Below are 21,510 nucleotides of genomic sequence, written 5' to 3' on the forward strand. Positions count from 1 at the left end.
ACAAACAAGTATAGATTCTTTTTAGGGCACCAAATGTGGAGCTACTCTTTAAAAACAGGCATATGTTATGTTTATGGTAGGCTAGAAGATATTTTTATAAGCCAGTCAGAGTTCAGGGATCAGGAAAAAAACTACACTGTCCAGAGTTCAAAAGGTTGTGAATGTTGGAATGGCATTTGTGTATTCACCAGGAGCAGATGTAAACAGATATCAGCTATAAGCCTTCTTAAAACTGACCATGTGCACAGACTCCTCATGGTAAAAACAGCTCTGCAACAAAGAACCAAGACAATTTCTGAATAAAGGTTTATTTCTATCTAAGACATATATATGGCATATCCACAGGATATGCCACCTCTCCATTGATTCTCTGACTAGATGTGGCGGGGGTCAGCGGGACCCATGTTCTGGAGATAGGTGCAGGTCCCAGGCATGGGACTTGCATTGGTCAGACATTTATGGAATAAGCTGTGGATATGCCATACATGTCTAAATGGGGATACCCCCTTAAGTCTAACCAAGTCCTCATCTACGTGTTGAGTAACAGAGCTCTTATTAAGTTCTCAATGTATGAGATCCTTTTTTATCTACATACTGCAGGAGCCCCATAGGAAGTTTAGAGGGTTTGTATGAAAATAGAAAACTATGACTACTTTTTCCAACAGCATCACTCTTGTCCATGAGCTATGTCTGGTATTCCAGCTCAGATCCATTCACTTGAAAGAGGCTGAGCTGCAATACGAGACACAGCCCACAGACAAGAGTGGCGCTATTTCTGAAAGAAAGGAGCCATGGTTTTCCAATCTCATACAAATCATTATTAACCAGCACATCAGTGGTACTTATTCAGTATACCAGTGCCAATGATTTTATGATTTTTTCTTTTAGAACCAGTATTATCGTAGGTTGAACTGAGCGCATGGTAGAGCTCATGCACACAACCATATTATGGATCCATGCTGTAGACTGCTATGGGTCCACTCCATATACTGTACCTCTTTTTTTTTTTTTTCAGGGATACCATTACACTGAAAAGCACAAAGGCCCAGTGGTTACACTGGTAGCACTGGAGTCCAGAAGAGGCTGGACGCAGCTGCAGGCTTGAGGGAAGCCGACATGACCGTCCTGGTAGGGAAAGGGTTAATGTTAAGAGGTGAGGGAAAGGTGAAGGAGCTGAAGGAGGGACGGGGAGGAGCTAGGGGGGACGGGGGGGCCGTTACTGCGCTTCCCGCTGTTTCTCGGCATTGAGCCGGAAGCAGCGGGAGGAGTAATACACAAGAAGCAAAGCTCCCCGTTGCCCGGCTTTTTAGTATGGCAGAGGCCCTGATTTTAGAGCGGCTGCGTGCCGCTGCTGTGCACCACGGTCCCGGATGGCTGGAGGAGACCGTGGCTGCATTAACGCGGATCCCGGACGCCGTTTCGCCACGTCGGGCACGGCGTTCGGGGTCTGTTGTAAGGGACAGGCTCCCCTCCCCCGGCCCCCCTACGAGCATGGCTATGGCGGCGGGGGGGGAGTCGGCAACAACCGCTCCTGCGCTGGGCAGGCAGAGAGCGGTAGCAGGGGTGACGGCGATGCAGGCTGTGTCGACCCGTCCCTCTCGGCGGTCCCGACCTCCAGAGCGCCTGAGTCCGGAGGTAGTCCCGCGGACACGGCGTCGCAGAGGGAGCCCGATCCCGGACGCTGCAGGCCAGGCAGCTGGGAGGACCGCCCCTTCCCAGGCCCTGCGTCCTGGCAGGAATCCCAGGCCGCGACGGGGTCCGGCGGTAAGCAGGGAGTCGCAGGCCGGGCTCCCTGTCACCCCTCCCCCATCAGATGGAAGATGTCGAGAGCAAGGTACGGCCGCCCCGCATGGTGATGTTCCGGCCAGGGGGCAGGCTTCGTCAGGATCGTCTAGACGGACGACTAGATCTGCAGCGACGTCGAGGCAACAGGTCCGGTCGGAAGTCTGGGTCCCGGCGGTCGGGCGGCAGGTTGCCGGCCCATCGGTCAGCGCGTCCTCATCCCCTTTCCGAAGAGGTCGTTGGGAGGGACAGTCGTCGGCGAGAGAAGAACTGGAGGAAGGTGAACTGGACGTCTATCGTCGAGGTCAGGATGGTCCGGCTGACGGGAACACAGCGCCTGTGCAGCCCGGTGAGTGTATAACTCCATTATTGTCTTATCCAGCGATTTTTATGTCGGGTGTCGGCGGGGGGGCTGCTAGCATAGCATCGGGGGCCGGTAGTGGCGCGGGCGGACGCGACGGAGCGGGTTTGGCAGATTTAGTGGGTTGCTTACGGGAGCTGGTGGGGCGCCTGGATAGGGCCGCGGCGCCGGTAGTAACGGAAGTGTCCCCTGCGGTAGTTTGGGAAGGCCCCAGGGAAGTGGGATCGTTGCAGGCGCGTCCTGTGGTGGCGGTTAGGGAGGCGGTCGCGGTGTCGGTGCAGACTGAGGCACAGAAGGACGGCGATCGAGTGCGCATGGACGATCGTGCTCGGGGGGAGGTGTATGTTTGTTTTGAGGGTCCGTTGGGGGCGCATTTAAAGCAGGAGGTGCGTGATCGGATCTGGAAAGATGAATATGTTGAAATTTTTTCTCTCTTGCCGCTGGCTAAATTCAATTTGGATAAGAGCAAGCGGGATGAGAGTAAAAAGGACGAGGAGGAACGGCGGCGGTATAGGCTTATCCCGCAGACGTTCGTTAATTGGTCGCAGGCGTTCGCCATATTGGCTAGTGTGATAGGGGAAAAGGCGCCGGAAAATTGTTCGGCGTTATTTTGTTATTTTGATGCTATTGGGGAGGCTCATAGGGCGTATGGGGGTCAGGCGTGGCTGCGATATGATGAGCAATTCCGTCAGCGGAAGGCGGTTCGGCCGGCGATTCGGTGGGACCAGAAGGATATTGCTCTCTGGTTACGGGTTACGGCTCCGGTTAGGCAGCCCTTTCCCGGGAGCGGTGGCCAGGGAGGCCAGACTAGTCAGAGTGGACCAAGCGGCGGGGGAAAGGCGGGGTTTTGCTGGCAATTCAATGAAGGCCAGTGCAAGTTCGGGGCCACGTGCAAGTTCAAGCACGTGTGCTCCGAGTGTAATGGGGCATCACACGGGGCGGCAAAATGTCTGCGGAAAAAGAGGTCCGGGAACCAGCACGGGGCTGGTCAAGGGGGTGTCGCCGGTGAGGGTGGAAAGGATGGCCCCTTATCTAAATGAGTATCCGGATAGGGCGGCAGCTAAGTTGCTTTATGAAGGGTTTAGTGTTGGTTTTGTTATTCCTCCGCCTCCTTATGAGGTTCCGGTTACGCGGAGAAATTTAAAATCGGCTTACTTGCATGCGGAAGTCGTGTCGGAAAAGTTGTTAAAAGAAGTTTCGTTGGGGCGCATGTCGGGGCCATTTGTGGAGTCGCCGGTGAAAGATTTAGTTGTGTCCCCTTTGGGTATTGTCCCTAAACGCGAGCCCGGAAAGTTTCGTTTGATTCAACATTTATCGTATCCCAAAGGTTCGTCGGTAAATGACGGGATTGATCACGAGTTGTGTTCCGTAGTTTATACCTCATTCGATAAGGCGGTGGGGTTAGTGCGGGCTGCGGGTCCGGGGGCGCTGCTAGCAAAAACCGACATCGAGGCGGCGTTCAGGTTGTTGCCGGTGCATCCAGAAAGCCAACGGCTGTTGGGTTGTTTTTGGAATGGGGCCTTTTACGTGGATCGGTGCCTTCCGATGGGGTGTTCTCTTTCTTGTGCATACTTCGAGGCGTTTAGTAGCTTCGTGGAGTGGGTAACGAGGGGAGTATCCGGGGTCGATTCGTTGATCCATTACTTAGATGATTTTTTGTGCGTTGGCCCGGGGGGTTCGCCGGTTTGCGGTAACTTGCTTCATGCCCTGCAGAAGGTGGCGAGGGATTTTGGGATCCCTTTGGCGCCGGAAAAAACGGAGGGCCCGGTAGCGACGATTTGTTTCTTGGGAATCGAAATTGACTCGGTGGCAATGGAGTGTCGGCTCCCGGCGGATAAGTTGGGTGCTTTGAGGCTGGAGGTGCGACGGGCTTGTAGAAGGAAGAAAATGTCGCTGAGGGAGCTTCAGTCGCTGCTGGGGAAGTTGAATTTCGCCTGCCGGATTATGCCGATGGGGAGGGTGTTTGGTAGAAGGTTGGCGGCGGCAACGGCGGGAGTGCGGGCGCCGCATCATTTTGTGAGGCTCAAGGAGGAGCACCGAGCTGATCTTCAGGTTTGGGATGACTTCTTGGGCCAGTACAATGGTCGCTCGCTATGGATGGCCCCAGCGCAGGATACGAGTGATCTGAATATTTTCACGGATGCGGCTGGGGCGGGTGGCTTTGGAGCTTACGGGGGAGGTCCGTGGTGCGCAGGTCAATGGCCGGCTAGCTGGGTGTCCAGTGGATTGACGCGGAATCTGGCCCTGCTCGAGCTGTTTCCCATCGTGGTGGCGGCTACCATTTGGGGGGACAGGCTCAGGGATAAGAAGGTCCGTTTTTACTGCGACAACATGGGGGTGGTGCTTGCCATTAATAACATCACGGCGTCCTCTCCTCCGGTAGTTCAATTGTTGCGACATTTAGTGTTGGTGTGTTTGTCGCTGAACGCGTGGGTGGTGGCGGTGCATGTCCCGGGTGTACGGAATTGTGTTGCTGATGCTCTTTCTCGCTCGCAGTGGGACCGGTTTCGGCAATTGGCCCCGGGAGCGGAACGTCTCGGTTTGGCGTGTCCGGATCATCTATGGGATCTGGTATCGGTCCCGTAGAGCAGCTGTTACAAAGGTCTTTGGCGCGCACGACGTGGAGGGCTTATGCTGCTTGTTGGAGGCAGTGGGAGGAGTGGGTAAGAGAGTTGGGTGATGTTAATACGGATAGAGACAGGTTGGTGGCACTTTTGTATTGGTTAGGGGATGCCTGGGAGGGGGGGTTTTCAGTAGCGAAGGTGAACCGGTTTATATCCGCGGTGGCGTTTGGGCTTAAGTTGCGGGGCTTGCGGGATGTATCGAAGGAATTTCTGGTATCGCAGGCTTTGAAGGGGTTGCGCAGAGGTAGGGTGGAGGCGGATAGTAGAAGGCCGGTGTCGTTTGCTTTGCTGGGCTTGTTGGGCGGTTCATTGGCATCGGTATGTCGTTCTTCAGATGAAATGGATTTGTTTCGGTTGGCTTTCTCGTTGGCGTTCTTCGGAGCATTTAGAATAGGTGAGTTGGTGTCGCCAAGTACTAAACAGGCAGGGGGGCTGAGATCTGGGGAGGTGAGCCTTTTTGCAGATCGGTTGGAGGTATGGTTGCGTAGATCAAAAACTGACCAATTAGGGAAGGGAAAACTGATAGTTTTGTTCGCTCTCCCGGGGTCGGTCATGTGCCCAGTAGAGTGCATGCGGGGTTTTACAAAAAACAGGGGGTCTCCAGATTTGCCTTTGTTACGTCATGTGGACGGGTCGTTCTTGTCCAGGTTTCAGTTTGGAGCTGTTTTAAAAAATGTTTGACGGCGGTTGGGGTTGCGGCAGGCTCATATTCATCTCATTCCTTCCGGATTGGCGCAGCAACGGAAGCAGGGCGCTGGGGGTTGGATGATGAGGGGGTGAGGCGTATTGGTCGTTGGGAGTCAAAAAGGTTTAAGTCCTATGTCCGCCCCCATATGTTGTAATTTTGTTGTTTATGCTTGCAAATGTTATATGGTGGTGCCTAACTGTGTTTTCCGTTTCAGATTCGCCTCCTTGTCTGGTGTGGTTGATGGGTCATTCGTACGTGCACTGGGGGGCTTTGAGGGCGGACGTCCGCCCGGATGGTCGCCAGTTGCGCATTCCGCGACAGGATGCGGTTGTGCATTGGCTGGGGTTTAGAGGTATGTCGTGGAACAGGGTGTTGGCGGAATTCCAGACATATGTGCGGCTTGATAGGGTTCCGGAGGTTTTAGTGTTGCACGTGGGTGGGAATGACTTAGGAGTCCGCCCTTTTCGTGAGTTGGTGCGGGATATCAAACATGATTTGTTGTGTTTGTGGGTATCTTATCCCAAGTTGGTGGTAGTGTGGTCGGACATAGTCCCAAGGAAGCATTGGCGGTTAGCTAGATCGGTGGAGAGAGTCAATAAGGCTCGGATAAAAGTTAACCGGGCGGTGTCCCGTTTTGTGGCAAAGAACGGGGGCATTTGCGTGAGGCATAGGGATTTGGAGTCAGGATTGGGGAATTTCTGGAGGAGTGACAGGGTTCATCTGACCGAGGTTGGCATTGATATTTGGAGCTTGGCTATAGCAGAAGGCATAGAAAGGGCGGTGGTGGTGTGGAGGAACTCACAGGCTTAAGGTGGTCAAGGCCTGTTTCGCGGTGGCGGGGGGAGTCCTTGAGGCCAGTCAGTACAAAATGGTGGGGGGGTCGCATCGGGGGTATGCGTCCCCCAAAAAAGGTACATGGTTGAAGACTTCATCGGGTGTTATCCCTTTGAAGTGGTCTTCTGGTAGAAGGTATGTCACTTGAAGGCTTCATCGGGTGTTATCCCTTTGAAGTGGACTTCTAGTGGTCGGTATATCACTTGAGGGCTTCAACGGGTGTTATCCCCTTGAAGTGGACTTCTAGTGGTTGGAGCCATCTGCAGAGGTGAACGGTGCTTCCGAGCTGGTTTACGGCTGGAGGTAATTAGTGGTTTGCAGATGGCTAATTCGGTGTGTTCTTGAAAGGAACATCTGAAGGGGCTTCAAGGACTTCCTCTGCTCGGGTTAATGTTAACGTTTAATTGTTATTTATGATTCTGACCCATGTTGGGTCATGTGAATTATTAGGAGGAATTCTCTGGTGGATTCCTAACTAGTTATCCGAATGTTTCGGATTTAAATTGTTTTTATAAAACTGTGAAATTAATAAACGGCTGCTGTGGCCATTTCACATCCAACCTCGGTGTCATGTGTCGTTACTAAATGGGGGTGGGGGATAGTATGGTTTAAGGTTAACACACGACTCTACCTAGGCAGGTCAAGAAGAGGCTGGACGCAGCTGCAGGCTTGAGGGAAGCCGACATGACCGTCCTGGTAGGGAAAGGGTTAATGTTAAGAGGTGAGGGAAAGGTGAAGGAGCTGAAGGAGGGACGGGGAGGAGCTAGGGGGGACGGGGGGGCCGTTACTGCGCTTCCCGCTGTTTCTCGGCATTGAGCCGGAAGCAGCGGGAGGAGTAATACACAAGAAGCAAAGCTCCCACCCTCCCACCCTTGTTTTGTTACTCCTTAGGTCTTCTGTACGTCCGTATATGAGCGTTGTGTTTTATTTTGTGTGTTTATTTAACATGTTTTTCTTTTTTCCGGAGTAGGTTCTGTTGTCATGGCAGCTGGCGGGGGGAGTCCTTGAGGCCAGTCAGTACAAAATGGTGGGGGGGTCGCATCGGGGGTATGCGTCCCCCAAAAAAGGTACATGGTTGAAGACTTCATCGGGTGTTATCCCTTTGAAGTGGTCTTCTGGTAGAAGGTATGTCACTTGAAGGCTTCATCGGGTGTTATCCCTTTGAAGTGGACTTCTAGTGGTCGGTATATCACTTGAGGGCTTCAACGGGTGTTATCCCCTTGAAGTGGACTTCTAGTGGTTGGAGCCATCTGCAGAGGTGAACGGTGCTTCCGAGCTGGTTTACGGCTGGAGGTAATTAGTGGTTTGCAGATGGCTAATTCGGTGTGTTCTTGAAAGGAACATCTGAAGGGGCTTCAAGGACTTCCTCTGCTCGGGTTAATGTTAACGTTTAATTGTTATTTATGATTCTGACCCATGTTGGGTCATGTGAATTATTAGGAGGAATTCTCTGGTGGATTCCTAACTAGTTATCCGAATGTTTCGGATTTAAATTGTTTTTATAAAACTGTGAAATTAATAAACGGCTGCTGTGGCCATTTCACATCCAACCTCGGTGTCATGTGTCGTTACTAAATGGGGGTGGGGGATAGTATGGTTTAAGGTTAACACACGACTCTACCTAGGCAGGTCATGGGTTTGGGCAACACCTTCATGGAATTAGCATGTTCTCCACCTGTTAGGCCAGGTAAAATTACGCAGCGCATCCGACCTAGAACCCGCAGCACATTCCGTCTGAAAAAACCGCACCACATACTTACCCCGGCCATGGTCATGGGGAAGCATCCCTTTTCTGTCGTGCAGTCCGGCCTCCCGGGATGACGCTGCGTCCATGAACGTGTGATTGACTGCAGCAGTCACAAGGGATGAAACGTCATCCCAGAAGGCCGGCCTAAAAGAAGAGCAAAAGATAGCATCGCTATGACAATGCTGTCAGCTAGATTAAGATATAAGATAGATTGCGTCCCCAGTGGATGCTGGATATTATTTGTACTGCACATCAGAATATATTCTATATAACTAATAAATAAATAAATAAATAATAATTTCTGAGAATTTTACCATTGTTCGCTATGGAGGATGGGACACATAAAGGACTGTGTGAGTTACTTGCATTAAAATATTGTAACTATAGAACTTAATATTAAATATTAAACTATTTCTAAACAATTGAACAGCTTAAACATGGCTGAAACTAGCTAAAAGTGAATTGTTTCAAACTAGTAAAAATCTAGTCCACCAGAAGAAAGGAGTGTTAGGTGGTGTCATGGCTCTAAGATCATGTTAGCAGTACCACCGATGGTTGCACTGTTTGTAAGGAATACTATAAGAAATATAAGGGATACACATTTCTCTCACAAGCTTGACAAACAGATCTGCTGGGGGGATGGGAGCTGAGAAATTTCAGAGGGGTGAGGGGTGAAGACACAGATAAAAGAATGTTTAAAGTAAAAAGACTTTAAAAAAAACCTTGTGTGAGATGCAGAGGGAGGGAACTGGAATGGTGGGAGAACACACACAATTGAATTCACCACAATGATTTTGTAAATGGGAAATTGCTGAGAAATGACTACGCTCGACACCCTGTTATATGCTGAATCAATTTATTTTGCTTTACTTCATCGCGTTATGACATGTCCAGATGGATATTTTTTCTTTCAGTTGTGCTCTGAAGCTTAAGATTAGGGGTGGACAAACGTTCTTGGTCCAAGGGTCACACCGTAAAACCCCATGCACATGGCCGTATTACGGAACGGTGTGGTACGAATTCATAATACAGAGCCCATATAATTATATGGGCCCATACAGTACCTCTGTGCGCCTCTGATTTTATACACACACATTTTTTTTTACTCACAGGAACCGGAAGGCATATTAGCGAGTGTACTCACATACTGCAGTGAGTACACTGCTAATCATTTTTGGTCCCCACATAGCCCCTTTAAGATGGTACCACAAAATCGAATTTGACCGTTACCCAACCCAATGGTCAAATGTGAACTTTTACTCCAAATATGGACCTAAAATGAAAAGTTAATTGTTAGACTATAACGGTCACCTTGTAAGAAAAATAATCTGGACTTTTTATCATATACATTAATACATTAACAAGGTGGGAAATGTACATCTGTGGAAAGAAGACCTTACAAAATTCTTGCTAACAAATACGTATGATGGTGGCCACATGCCCAGAACCAAGTTAACATGCACAGTCTAGAGATAGCCATATACAAAAGATTACTGCTATATGAAAAATGTTTTGGCTAGTAATTGTTTGGAGCCAGGAGTAAGCTCTAAGACACCTCCAGCCATAAAACGCCAAACATGGCGGATTTAAGTTCTACCAAGAGCGAACATCCAAGGGTGACTGGGCCTCCCTATCAGGAATCTAATATCTATGGGGGAGGGGTTTATATTTGAACAACATTTACAATGCGTTAAGATTTAAAGCTACAAATAGTTCAGCTGGATTACCAAATCTTCCCTAATGAATACAGGAAATCCTTTCACTGTCAGTGTTATTAGAATTTCCGACAGTTTAGGGAAATTCAGTTGTGCAGATATATCACTGCCTTTCAGGAATGATGGTGTATGTGCAGTCTAACATTGATAGACATGTCGGCTGTCTGAAATGCAAGGATTAAAATCAGTAGCAGGTCAAAATATTTTGGCAGACAGGTAAAAGTTGGCAAAATGTCTAGTTTATATTTGGATACACTGGCGTAGCTATAGGGGTCGCAGCGGTCGCAATTGCGACCGGGCCCCGAAGCCAGGGGAGCCCACGGCCCCCCGCACCACATCAATAAAAAGTTACTATAGTAATTCGGGACGCGGGCCCCTGTTACTACAGTAACATACTTTACTTACCTTCCTGGTTCCGGATGGCAGCGGAGGTCCTGACGTCAGGCGCTGTGCGCAGCGCATGACGTCACAGCGCTATGTGCCGCGCACAGCATCGAGACGACAGAACTCCCGCCGCGGCCGAAGAGGAAGGTAAGGTTTGCCCTGACTGGCGGGGACCGACTCCCGGGACCCGCCAATCAGCTGTTTTGAAGGGGCCGCAGCACTCGTACGAGAGCTGCTCCCCTTCATTCCTGTCACTTCATTCCGGTCACACTGTGAATCCGTGTCGGCGATTCACAGTGTGAGCGAGTAGTGAAATGAAGGGGAAGCAGCTCTCGTACGAGTGCTGCGGCCCCTTCAAAACAGCTGATTTGCGGGTCCCGGGCGACACATCAGCCATTGATGGCCTATCCTGTGGATAGGCCATCAATGTTTAGGGACTGCACAACCCCTAAGCCTACGATGTAGCAGGCTTAGGGGCCCCATGAGACAGGATCGCAGATTGTGTGATCCTGTCTGCTGGGCCCTGTATCTAAGCCAATCACATGGTAGGCTTAGATACATGGCCCATGTGTGATCTTGTCTGGTGGGCCCTGTATCTAAGCCAATCACATGGTAGGCTTAGATACATGGCCCATGCGTGATCCTGTCTGCTGGGCCCTGTATCTAAGCCAATCACATGGTAGGCTTAGATACATGGCCCATGTGTGATCCTGTCTGCTGGGCCCTGTATCTAAGCCTACCACACTAGGTTTAGATACAGGGCCCCAGCACACAGTAATCTTATACTGTATAAGATTACTGTCTGCTGGACCCTGTATCTAAGCCTACGTTGTGGTAGGCTTAGATACAGGGTCCCACAGTTAGTATCACACATGGGCCCTGTATCTAAGCCTAACACATGTTACTAATCATTTTTTGTGTGTTTTCTTACAGGTTCGGTCGTTGGACTACGTCGGATTCCAGGACTACTTCGATGACAGCTTTTTCTTTATTATCAATTAAATGGTTAATGAGGGCTGTGTGTTTTTTTTTTATTTCAATAAAATATTTTTTCTATGTCTTTGTGTTTTTTTTTAAACTATATTACTACCGCCTTAGTAATGGCCGCCGGCTGATTGACAGCATCCATCGCTAAGGCGGGGCTTAGTGTTAGCCGGTGCAGAGGCTAACACTAACCTCCTTTATTACCCCGATACCCACCGCCAACAGGAGTGCTGGGAAGAGCCGGGTACGATCCAGTACCTGACCATCTGAAGTGATGGTCGGCCACTGGGGTGGCCGCAGGCTGGTATTATCAGGAGGGGAAAGGCCAAAAACTGGCCCTTCCTACCCTGGTGATGCTAGGCTGCTGCTGCTTTATTGTATCTGGCTGGTTATGAAAAATGTTTATAAATGTTTAAAAAAAAAAATAAAAAAATTGGGAAAGAACGATGTGGGGTCCCCCCCCAATTTTCATAACCAGCCAGATGCAACACAGCAGCAGCAGGCAGCATTACCAGGGTGGGAAGGGCCACGGTTTTTGGCCTTCCCCAACCTAATACTACCAGCCTGCGGTCACCCCAGTGCCTGCCCGTCACTACAGATGGTCGGGTACTGGTTCGTACCCGGCTCTTCCCAGCACCCCTGGTGGCGGTGGGTACCGGGGTAATAATGGGGGTTAGTGTAGCCTCTGCACCGGCTAACATTAAGCCCCGCCTTAGTAATGGAGTTTGTCAATCAGCCAGCGGCCATTACTAAGGCGGTGATAATGAAGTTTAAAAAGATACAAGCACATAGAAAAAATATTTTATTGAAATAAAAAAACACAACCCTCATTAACCATTTTATTGAGAATAAAAAAAACGCCGTCATTGAAGTCCTCGTATCCGAAGTCCAACAACCGAACCTGTAAAAAAACCACAAACACACAAAAATAAACAGTAACACATAAAGAAGCAAAATTATTATTCTTACCTGTCCTGGGTCCAGCGCTGGAGCCGCAATGTCAGCGAGATGGGCCCTGTGTCTAATCCTATCATGTGTGATACAGTCTGCTGAGCTGTGTATCTAATCCAATCATGTGTGATACTGTCTGCTGGGCCCTGTATCTAATCAAATCATGTGTGATACTGTCTGCTGAGCTGTGTATCTAATCCAATCATGTGTGATACTGTCTGCTGGGCCCTGTATCTAATCATATCTTGTGTGATACTGTCTGCTGAGCTGTGTATCTAATCCTATCATGTGTGGTACTGTCTCTGAGCCACTGTATCTAATCCTATCATGTGTGATACTGTCTGCTGAGCTGTGTATCTAATCCTATCATGTGTGATACTGTCTGCTCAGCCACTGTATCTAATCCTATCATGTGTGATACAGTCTGCTGGGCCACTGTATCTAATCCTATCATGTGTGATACTGCCTTCTGAGCCACTGTATCTAATCCTATCATGTGTGATACTGTCTGCTGGGCCCTATATCTAATCATATCATGTGTGAAACTGTCTGCTGAGCCACTGTATCTAATCCTATCATGTGTGATACTGCCTTCTGAGCCACTGTATCTAATCCTATCCTGTGTGATACTGTCTGCTGAGCCACTGTATCTAATCCTATCCATAGTTTATAGGGTCGTAGTGCTATAGATATGCTATGCTTTCTCATATACACACTTTTTTTTGGGCGGACACATATGTATTGGGGCTATTTCCCTGACATTTTAAGCCCTGAGGGTATGTTCACACGGCAGCGTCTGTTCAGGAGAAAACAGCACCGCAATTTCAGCCGTAATGGCATGTGCAGGCGTCTTTCGCTGCGTCCATTACGGACATAATTGGAGCTGTTTTTCTATGGAGTCCATGAAAAACGGCTCCATTTACGTCTGAAGAAGTGACAGGCACTTCTTTGACGCGGGCGTCTTTTTTACGCGCTGCCTTTTGACAGCGGTGCGTAAAAAAAAATGACCGTCGGCACAGAACATCGTAAGACCCATTCAAATGAATGGGCAGATGTTTTCCAACGCTTTTGAGCCGCATTTTCGGACGTAATTCAATGCTAAAACGCCCGAATTATGTCCGTAAATAGTGTGTGTGAACCCAGCCTTAGTGACGCCCCGGCTGCTAGTGCTGCATTGTTGGGTCACTTAGGAGACCCAGCGATGCAGCTGAAAGCTGCGGACCGTCGGCCATTAGAAGTTTGCGGGTGGGGGGGGCCCAGTAAGAATTCTTGCATCGGGGCCCATGAGCCTTTAGCTACGCCCCTGTTTGGATACATTCTATAGTGAAATACAGGTTGCTAGCTCTACATACTGTACCATATGCTTGGTTCATACAGGTATTTATAGTGTACACTGCTGGTGGTGAAAGGCCAATTCTTAATGTCCATTCGTATATAGTGTATCCAGGCTCGGAAATCCCATGCTGAAAGATATAAACCGATTTCGGTGAACAAAGTATCACTTTGCTGGTGTACATAGTATCACTTTGCTGGTTTACATAGTATCTGGTGTACTTTACTGGTGTACATAGTATCAATTTTATTGTATATATCAAGTAATATATGACTGATTCTGAGTAGTCAGGTGTCTGCTCTGCCAAGTGATATACACCATCTAGGGTAGTCAGTGGTATATACTGCATGCCAGTCTCCAGTAATTCCATGGTGTTTATCACTCAAAATACTGTGTCCAATTACAGAAAATCCTATAGCTTATACAGTACCCATTTCAGTGTAGGCTGTGAAATATACTTTACAACGTGATATACAAGGTATCCCTTCTAGTGATAAGTACTGTACCTAGTCCCAAATGTTCCATCGTTACTTACCACCCTCAATACTCCTGGGGCTTTAAGCTTCTTCTTCTTTACTAATAGGAAGCTAAATAGCGTGTAGTGTATTTGGTAGCTATCACGTTCTATGTAATGTTAGGAAAGTACTTCTGAGTCACATGAACGGCAGTAATTGGGGGGCACTAACTCCCTGTTAACACTGGAGTGATGGCTTCCGTTTTTTTTTCAACACTCCATGATGGATATAACAGATCATTATGAACCGCAATGAAAGGTTTTGATTAATCGGGGGAGTAGCTAGGGGGGGCAGGCGAGGCATGTGCCCTGGGCGCAACTTAGAGGGGGGCGCCAGCGCCACCCCCTCCTGCACTATAATTGTACCTGTGTCTATAGGACACAGATACAAATAGAAGCAATGAATAGCCGGGTACGTTCCGTTCCCGGCTATTCAGCTCTTTTGTACCAGAGAAGCGCTATCGCGCTTCCGTCGATGAAAGGCGCTGAGTGACACTGAAAGTCATCCTGCCCAGCCAATCAGCGCCTTTCATAGACGCTTCGTTCAACCCCCAGGAGACATGCGCAGAAGAGAGCAGGTCTCCATGGCTTCCGGAAGGCGTGGGAGCAGGATTAAGGTGAGTTTAAATTGTTTAAGGGGGGCTTTATCTACAGGGGGGTTTTATCTACAAGGGGGGGCTTTATCTACGGGGGGGCTTTATCTACAGGGGGGCTTTATCTATGTGGGGGCTTTATCTACGGGGGGGGGGGCATTTTCTACGGGGGGGGGCTTTATCTACAGGGGGGCTTTACAGGGGGGGCTTTATCTACGGGGGCTTTATCTACGGGGGATTTATCTACAGGGGGGCTATATCTACAGGGGTGGGCTATATCTACAGGGTGGGCTTTATCTACAGGGGGGGCTATATACAGGGGTGGGCTATCTATGGAGCACTATATACAGGGGTGGGCTATATCTACAGGAGGGGCTATATACAGGGGTGGGCTATCTATGGAGCACTATATACAGGGGTGGGCTATATTTACAGGGAGCTATATACAGGGGTGGGCTATCTATGGAGCACTATATACAGGGGTGGGCTATATCTACAGGGGGGCTATATACAGGGCTGGGCTATCTGTGGAGCACTATCTACAGGGGTGGACTATATGTGAAGCACTATATACAGGGGTGGACTATATGTGGAGCACTATATACAGGGGTGGGCTATATCTACAGGGGTGGGCTATATCTACAGGGGGCTATATACAGGGGTGGGCTATCTGTGGAACACTACAGGGGGCTCTATGGGGGGCACTATCTACAGGGGGTTTCATGGCAGGCACTATCTACAGGGGGCACAGTGTGTGTGTGGGACACGGTGTATGGCGCTATTATAATTAGAGGTGCAGTGTATGGTGCTATTATATTTATTGGCATAGTGTGTGGTATAATGAGAACTTTATCTTTATTTCTAGGTGTAGAAATGTTTGAAAAGTGAGAAGCTGAAGACATCTGAGCGGCAAACTGCAGAAATGGGCTGTGACCGGGAGAAGTCATCATAGAGGTCTGGACCGGATGGAGAAAAACAACTAGAATCTGAGACGTCACCGGTGAGTCACTTAATGTAAATGTTTATTTTGCCTCTAATCTGTACTGTAGTCACTGTACTATCTGCAGCGAGATGATGGGTGGTATGATTATGATATGATTTATTTTTTGTGAAACAGCATCTCCCAACATATCCTTATCATTGTTCCGGCCATGCTGTGAGCTGTAGTTTTACGCCGTACACACCTATACGGCAGGGGTTGCACTAAATTGAGCTGTATTTGTGCTAGTGCTGTATATATGCACTGAGCTTGGTTCTGGTGCTGTATATATGTATTGAGCTTGGTTCTGGTGTTGTGTATAGAACTATATTGCTTGTAAAATGTACAAATGTTTTTATGCTCGAGTTACATAAAAAGAAATGTGGAAAAGAAATGACACGTCATTGATTGGTAGAGAAAACAAACATGGCGAGGGGGAAGGAGATGTCAGGAAAGAGGTTGGGGGGGGGGCGCCAAACTGAATCTTTGTCCCGGGTGCTGGAGAACCTAGCTACGCCTCTGGATTAATAATGGGTTCCACAAGTATGTCTGTGTTATGTAATAGGTATTTTCATTTAGTATCTGCATAAAAACTTGAAAGTCATTCATGATAAAGAGCTACAGAATTTTGGGACATTCGAACGCTTGATTTCAAACTGCAGGAAGCCCTATACCTCATCTTTGTAGGTTTTCTGTTGCATTTTTTCCCACCCGCAAAAACACAACCAAAATAAAAAGCACAAGCACAAAATTAAGGCTGTCGGGGCATGCTGCGGGATGTAATTCTGCAAAAAGCTGGAGAGTCACTGGTTGGAGATCACTGGTCTAGATAATCGTCTGTGAGCTGAACACTGTAGCAGAAAAAAACGTCCTCCTACTCCATACTGATAGCGCTTACCTTCATTGATATATAATAGCTCTTGCTGTGGAGCTCATTTTTGGCTTGATATGCAATACACGGGTTGGTATGGCTTCTGGGACCTACTCTGATTTTTGGTGATACCCTGGTCTCTATACCACTTTATTTACACTGAGATTTCAGTGTTAGCTACAAGTCTCTCGTGTATACTATTTTTTACAGGGTCTGTATTACATTGTTCTGTTTCAGCATGCTTTTTGGAGACACATTTTGTGGTGTCGGTTATCCTTGTACTGCACATTTATAGCATGACTGTCATAGTGACCCTGTCCGGTATTATTGAATGTTGAATATAGGCCATTCTGAGTAGCCTCATGTTCTCCACATTGTATATTTTAATTGTCTGTGGTTTTTAGGTCCTGATGGCCAACATGTTCTTATGTATATTGTAATAAAGAATTTATATTTTTTGCAAGTTACTTACTGTACTTGGTGTCATTATTTTTCCCTTTTGGGAGATTTGATTTGTCTTCACATACAGTTATAGGTATTTATTACAAAATTAAGGCTGTCAGGGCATGCTGTGGGATGTAATTCTGCAAAAAGCTGGAGAGTCACTGGTTGGAGATCACTGGTCTAGATAATCGTCTGTGAGCTGAACACTATAGCAGAAAAAAACTTCCTCCTACTCCATACTGATAGCGCTTACCTTCATTGATATATAATAGCAAAGTGCAGCTGTTTGAATACAACTAAGGCTGTGTTCACATTAGCGTCGGGCTTATGTTCATCGGTTCTGTTCGACCTTTCCGTCGGAGGAACCGATGAACGGAAAGTCAAACAGAAACCATAGCTACTGTTTGCATTACTATTGATTTCAATGCTTCCATTGCAAGTTGGTTTCCATTTGTTTACGTTCCATAAGGTTTCAATTTTTTTCGCAGAAGCAATAGCGTAGTCGACTACGGAATGGAAACAAATAGAAACCAACTGCAACGGAATCATTTCCATTGAAATCAATGGTAATGCAAACAGAATTTATGGTTTCCGTTTAGCTTTCCATTCATCGGTTCCTCCTACGGTAAGGTCGAAGGGAACCAATGTACGGAAGCCCAACATTGATATGAACAGGTCCTAAGTCAGGACACATTCTCAGTCTCTAAATGTAAACAATTAAAATTGCCATACACTCAGGGGCGTAACTAGGAAAGGCTGGGCCCCATAGCAAACTTTTCACTGGGGCCCCCCCTCCCCTGGGTATCACACAACCCCCCCTTGTAGATAGTGCCTCCCTGTAGATTCCGCCACACAGCGCCCCCTGTAGATAGCACCATACAGCCCCCCTATAGATAACGCCATACAGCCACCCCTGTAGATAACGCCATACAGCCCCAAACCCCCCTGTAGATAACGGCATACAGCCCCCTGTAGATAACGCCATACAGCCCCCCCTGTAGATAATGCCATACAGCCCCAAACCCCCTGTAGATAACGCCATACAGCCCCTCTGTAGGTAACGCAATACAGCCCAAACCCCCCTGTAGATAACGCCATACAGCCCCCCTGTACATAATGCCATACAGCCCCAAACCCCCCCCTGTAGATAACGCCATACAGCCCCCTGTAGATAACACGATACAGCCCCCCTGTAGATAACGCCATACATCCCCCCTGTACATCCCCGCCGGCACAAGCCCCCACATGGCCGGAGGCTCCGCTAGCAGCCGCTATGGCTGCTACAGCGCGACGCCACTGAAGGGTTTCTTCCTACAAAAGACATGCATCCCGGATAGGGGATACATGTGTGATCGCTGGTAGCGATAAGGAGAACAGGGGACCAAAATTCCCCCGAATTTCTCCATGACAAACCTTGGACTTCCGGAGTCTGCGCAGTTCAATAAAAATGAAAGGAGCGCTGGTCACACATGCGCACAGGCACGACCGGTGCACAATTCATTTCTATGGAGCTGCTGACAGACGCCGGAAGTCCAAGGTTTGTCATGGAGAACTTCGGGGGACTTTCGGTCCCCTGTTCTCCTTGTCGCTGCCAGCGATCACACATGTATCCCCTATCCGGGATGCATGTCTTTTGTAGGAACAAACTCTTCAGTGGCGTCGCGCTGTAGCAGCCATAGCGGCTGCTAGCGGAGCCTCCGGCCAGTGGTACAGTGGTAGTTACGCCACTGCATACACTGACAAATAGCAGTGATCTTGAAAATGAGGAATTGAAACACAAAACATATTAGAAAGTTGCAACCTTATACAATGATTAAGATTAATTTGCAGAAAACATTACAACCTCTTCAGTGTTAATATCCCGGATGGTGTTGGGGGATCAAGGGGTCTCAGCCACATCCCAATGAGCTTCCTTTACTGTCCCCATGTCATTTAGCAGCGGCACAGTCCCCTCTATGATCAAGCAGAGTGTTCCATATACACGAGCATTCAGCCCGTTGCTGGTGGAGGTCCCGTCTTGGAGGTGCTCATATGGACTTAGGGAACTGGGCAATTTCCTAGTTTTCCGGATTCCCCTTCATGCCAGCATTGGGTGTGGTGTCTCCCTATTACACCTCTGCAGAATATATTGACCCAACCCAAAATACTTGGGAATAACGATATATCTGTGTCAATAAGGCATCTATTCTCATTTTTTACATATATGAAACTGTAGATTATATTAGTTTTTTTTATTCTTCTTGGAGTTCATCTCACTTTAATGACCCATTTTTCCAAACATTGCACAGTCATCCCCACCTCATTAATCTGCCTATTGTAATTGTGTCTGTATGTATGACATTATCACTGAACAGCAATTATGTGCTCAGCATTAACAGGATAATGTCAGCATATAACACGTCTCATTCTTTGGTGGATCTGCAGATTAGGACACTGGAAATAGGTATCTGTGGTACGACGCTAGTCATTTTCTTATTTCATTGGGAACAAGAACTTCAGGTGTGATTATAGCATATAATCACTTATACGGTGGGGAAACCACCATTGGCATCTCATTAAAGCGGTTTTCCAGGGAAATTTTTTTTTCTCAGGCCATGCAGCGCACGAGCACTGGGGAGTTTTATTAATAAGAGGCAAATGGGATGGGCATTGAGGCGTAATAACAGAATTAAAAGGGGCGGGCATTGAGGAGACTGGACAAATAGGATGCCTCAAACCCAGGTGTACGTCAGAAGTCCCGGGTTTGAGGTATCCTATTGGTCCACGGCCTCCTCAATGTCCGCTCCGTTCATTCTTTGCTTGTACTTGAATAGCAGCACGATTTTCTTTGCGTGCATGCTATTCCTCAGTGAAAATTGAGGAATAGCATGCATGCAAAGAAAATCGTCCTGTTGAAGTACAAGCAAAGAATGAACAGAGCGGACATTGAGGAGGCCGTGGACCAATAGGATGCCTCAAACCTGGGTGTACGTTAGAAAACCCGGGTTTTGAGGCATCCTATTGGTCCACGGCCTCCTCAATGTCCGCTCCGTTCATTCTTTGCTTATACCTCAATAGCAGCACCATTTTGTATATACATACATATATATATATATATATATATATATATATATATATATATACACTACCGTTCAAAAGTTTGGGGTCACCCAGACAATTTTGTGTTTTCCATGAAAACTCACACTTATATTTATCAAATGAGTTGCAAAAGGACTAGAAAATATAGTCAAGACATTGACAAGGTTAGAGATAATGATTTTTATTTCAAATAATAATTTTCTCCTTCAAACTTTGCTTTCGTCAAAGAATGCTCCATTTGCAGCAATTACAGCATTGCAGACCTTTGGCATTCTAGCTGTTAATTTGCTAAGGTAATCAGGAGAAATTTCACCCCATGCTTCCAGAAGGCCCTCCCACAAGTTGGATTGGCTTGATGGGCACTTCTTGCGTACCATACGGTCAAGCTGCTCCCACAACAGCTCTATGGGGTTGAGATCTGGTGACTGCGCTGGCCACTCCATTACAGATAGAATACCAGCTGCCTGCTTCTTCCCTAAAAAGTTCTTGCATAATTTGGAGGTGTGCTTTAGGTCATTGTCCTGTTATAGGATGAAATTGGTTCCAATCAAGCGCTGTCCACAGGGTATGGCATGGCGTTGCAAAATGGAGTGATAGCCTTCCTTATTCAAAATCCCTTTTACCTTGCTTTTTCTTTGCCACTCTGCCCTGAAGGCCAGTATCCTGGAGTCGCATCTTCACTGTAGACGTTGACACTGGCGTTTTGCGGGTACTATTTAATGAAGCTGCCAGTTGAGGACCTGTGAGGCGTCTATTTCTCAAACTAGAGACTCTAATGTACTTGTCTTGTTGCTCAGTTGTGCAGCGGGGCCTCCCACTTCTCTTTCTACTCTGGTTAGAGCCTATGTGTGCTGTCCTCTGAAGGGAGCAGTACACACTTTTGTAGGAAATCTTCAGTTTCTTGGCAACTTCTCGCATGGAATAGTCTTCATTTCTAAGAACAAGAATAGACTGTCGAGTTTCACATGAAAGCTCTCTTTTTCTACCCATTTTGAGAGTTTAATCGAACCCACAAATGTAATGCTCCAGATTCTCAACTAGCTCAAAGGAAGGTCAGTTTTATAGCTCCTCTAAACAGCAAAATTGTTTACAGCGGTGCTAACATGATTGCACAAGGGTTTTCAAGTGTTTTCTAATCATCCATTAGCCTTCTAACACAGTTAGCAAGCACAATGTACCATTAGAACACTGGAGTGATGGTTGCTGGAAATGGGCCTCTATACACCTATGTAGATATTGCATTAAACACCAGACGTTTGCAGCTAGAATAGTCATTTAGCACATTAACAATGTATTTCTGATTAATTTAATGTTATCTTCATTGAAAAAAACTGTGCTTTTCTTTCAAAAATAAGGACATTTCTAAGTGACCCTAATCTTTTGAACGGTAGTGTGTATATATATATATATATGTATATATATATATATATATATATATATATATATATGGGGTACATATATTTAGGGATGATGGGGATCACATTAGTTATCTGAGGTGCGGTCACGTGATTCTGTGACTGTACTTCAGATAAAGCTGGTGGGCTGGATAAACTAAAGGGGAAGGGAGAACTTGTGGGGGCCAAGACATAGAGGGGGTGGGATAATTAGTAAAGAACAGCCCTGTGTCA

Source organism: Rhinoderma darwinii, chromosome 5 (assembly GCF_050947455.1).
Source record: "Rhinoderma darwinii isolate aRhiDar2 chromosome 5, aRhiDar2.hap1, whole genome shotgun sequence".
Lineage (NCBI taxonomy): Eukaryota > Metazoa > Chordata > Amphibia > Anura > Rhinodermatidae > Rhinoderma > Rhinoderma darwinii.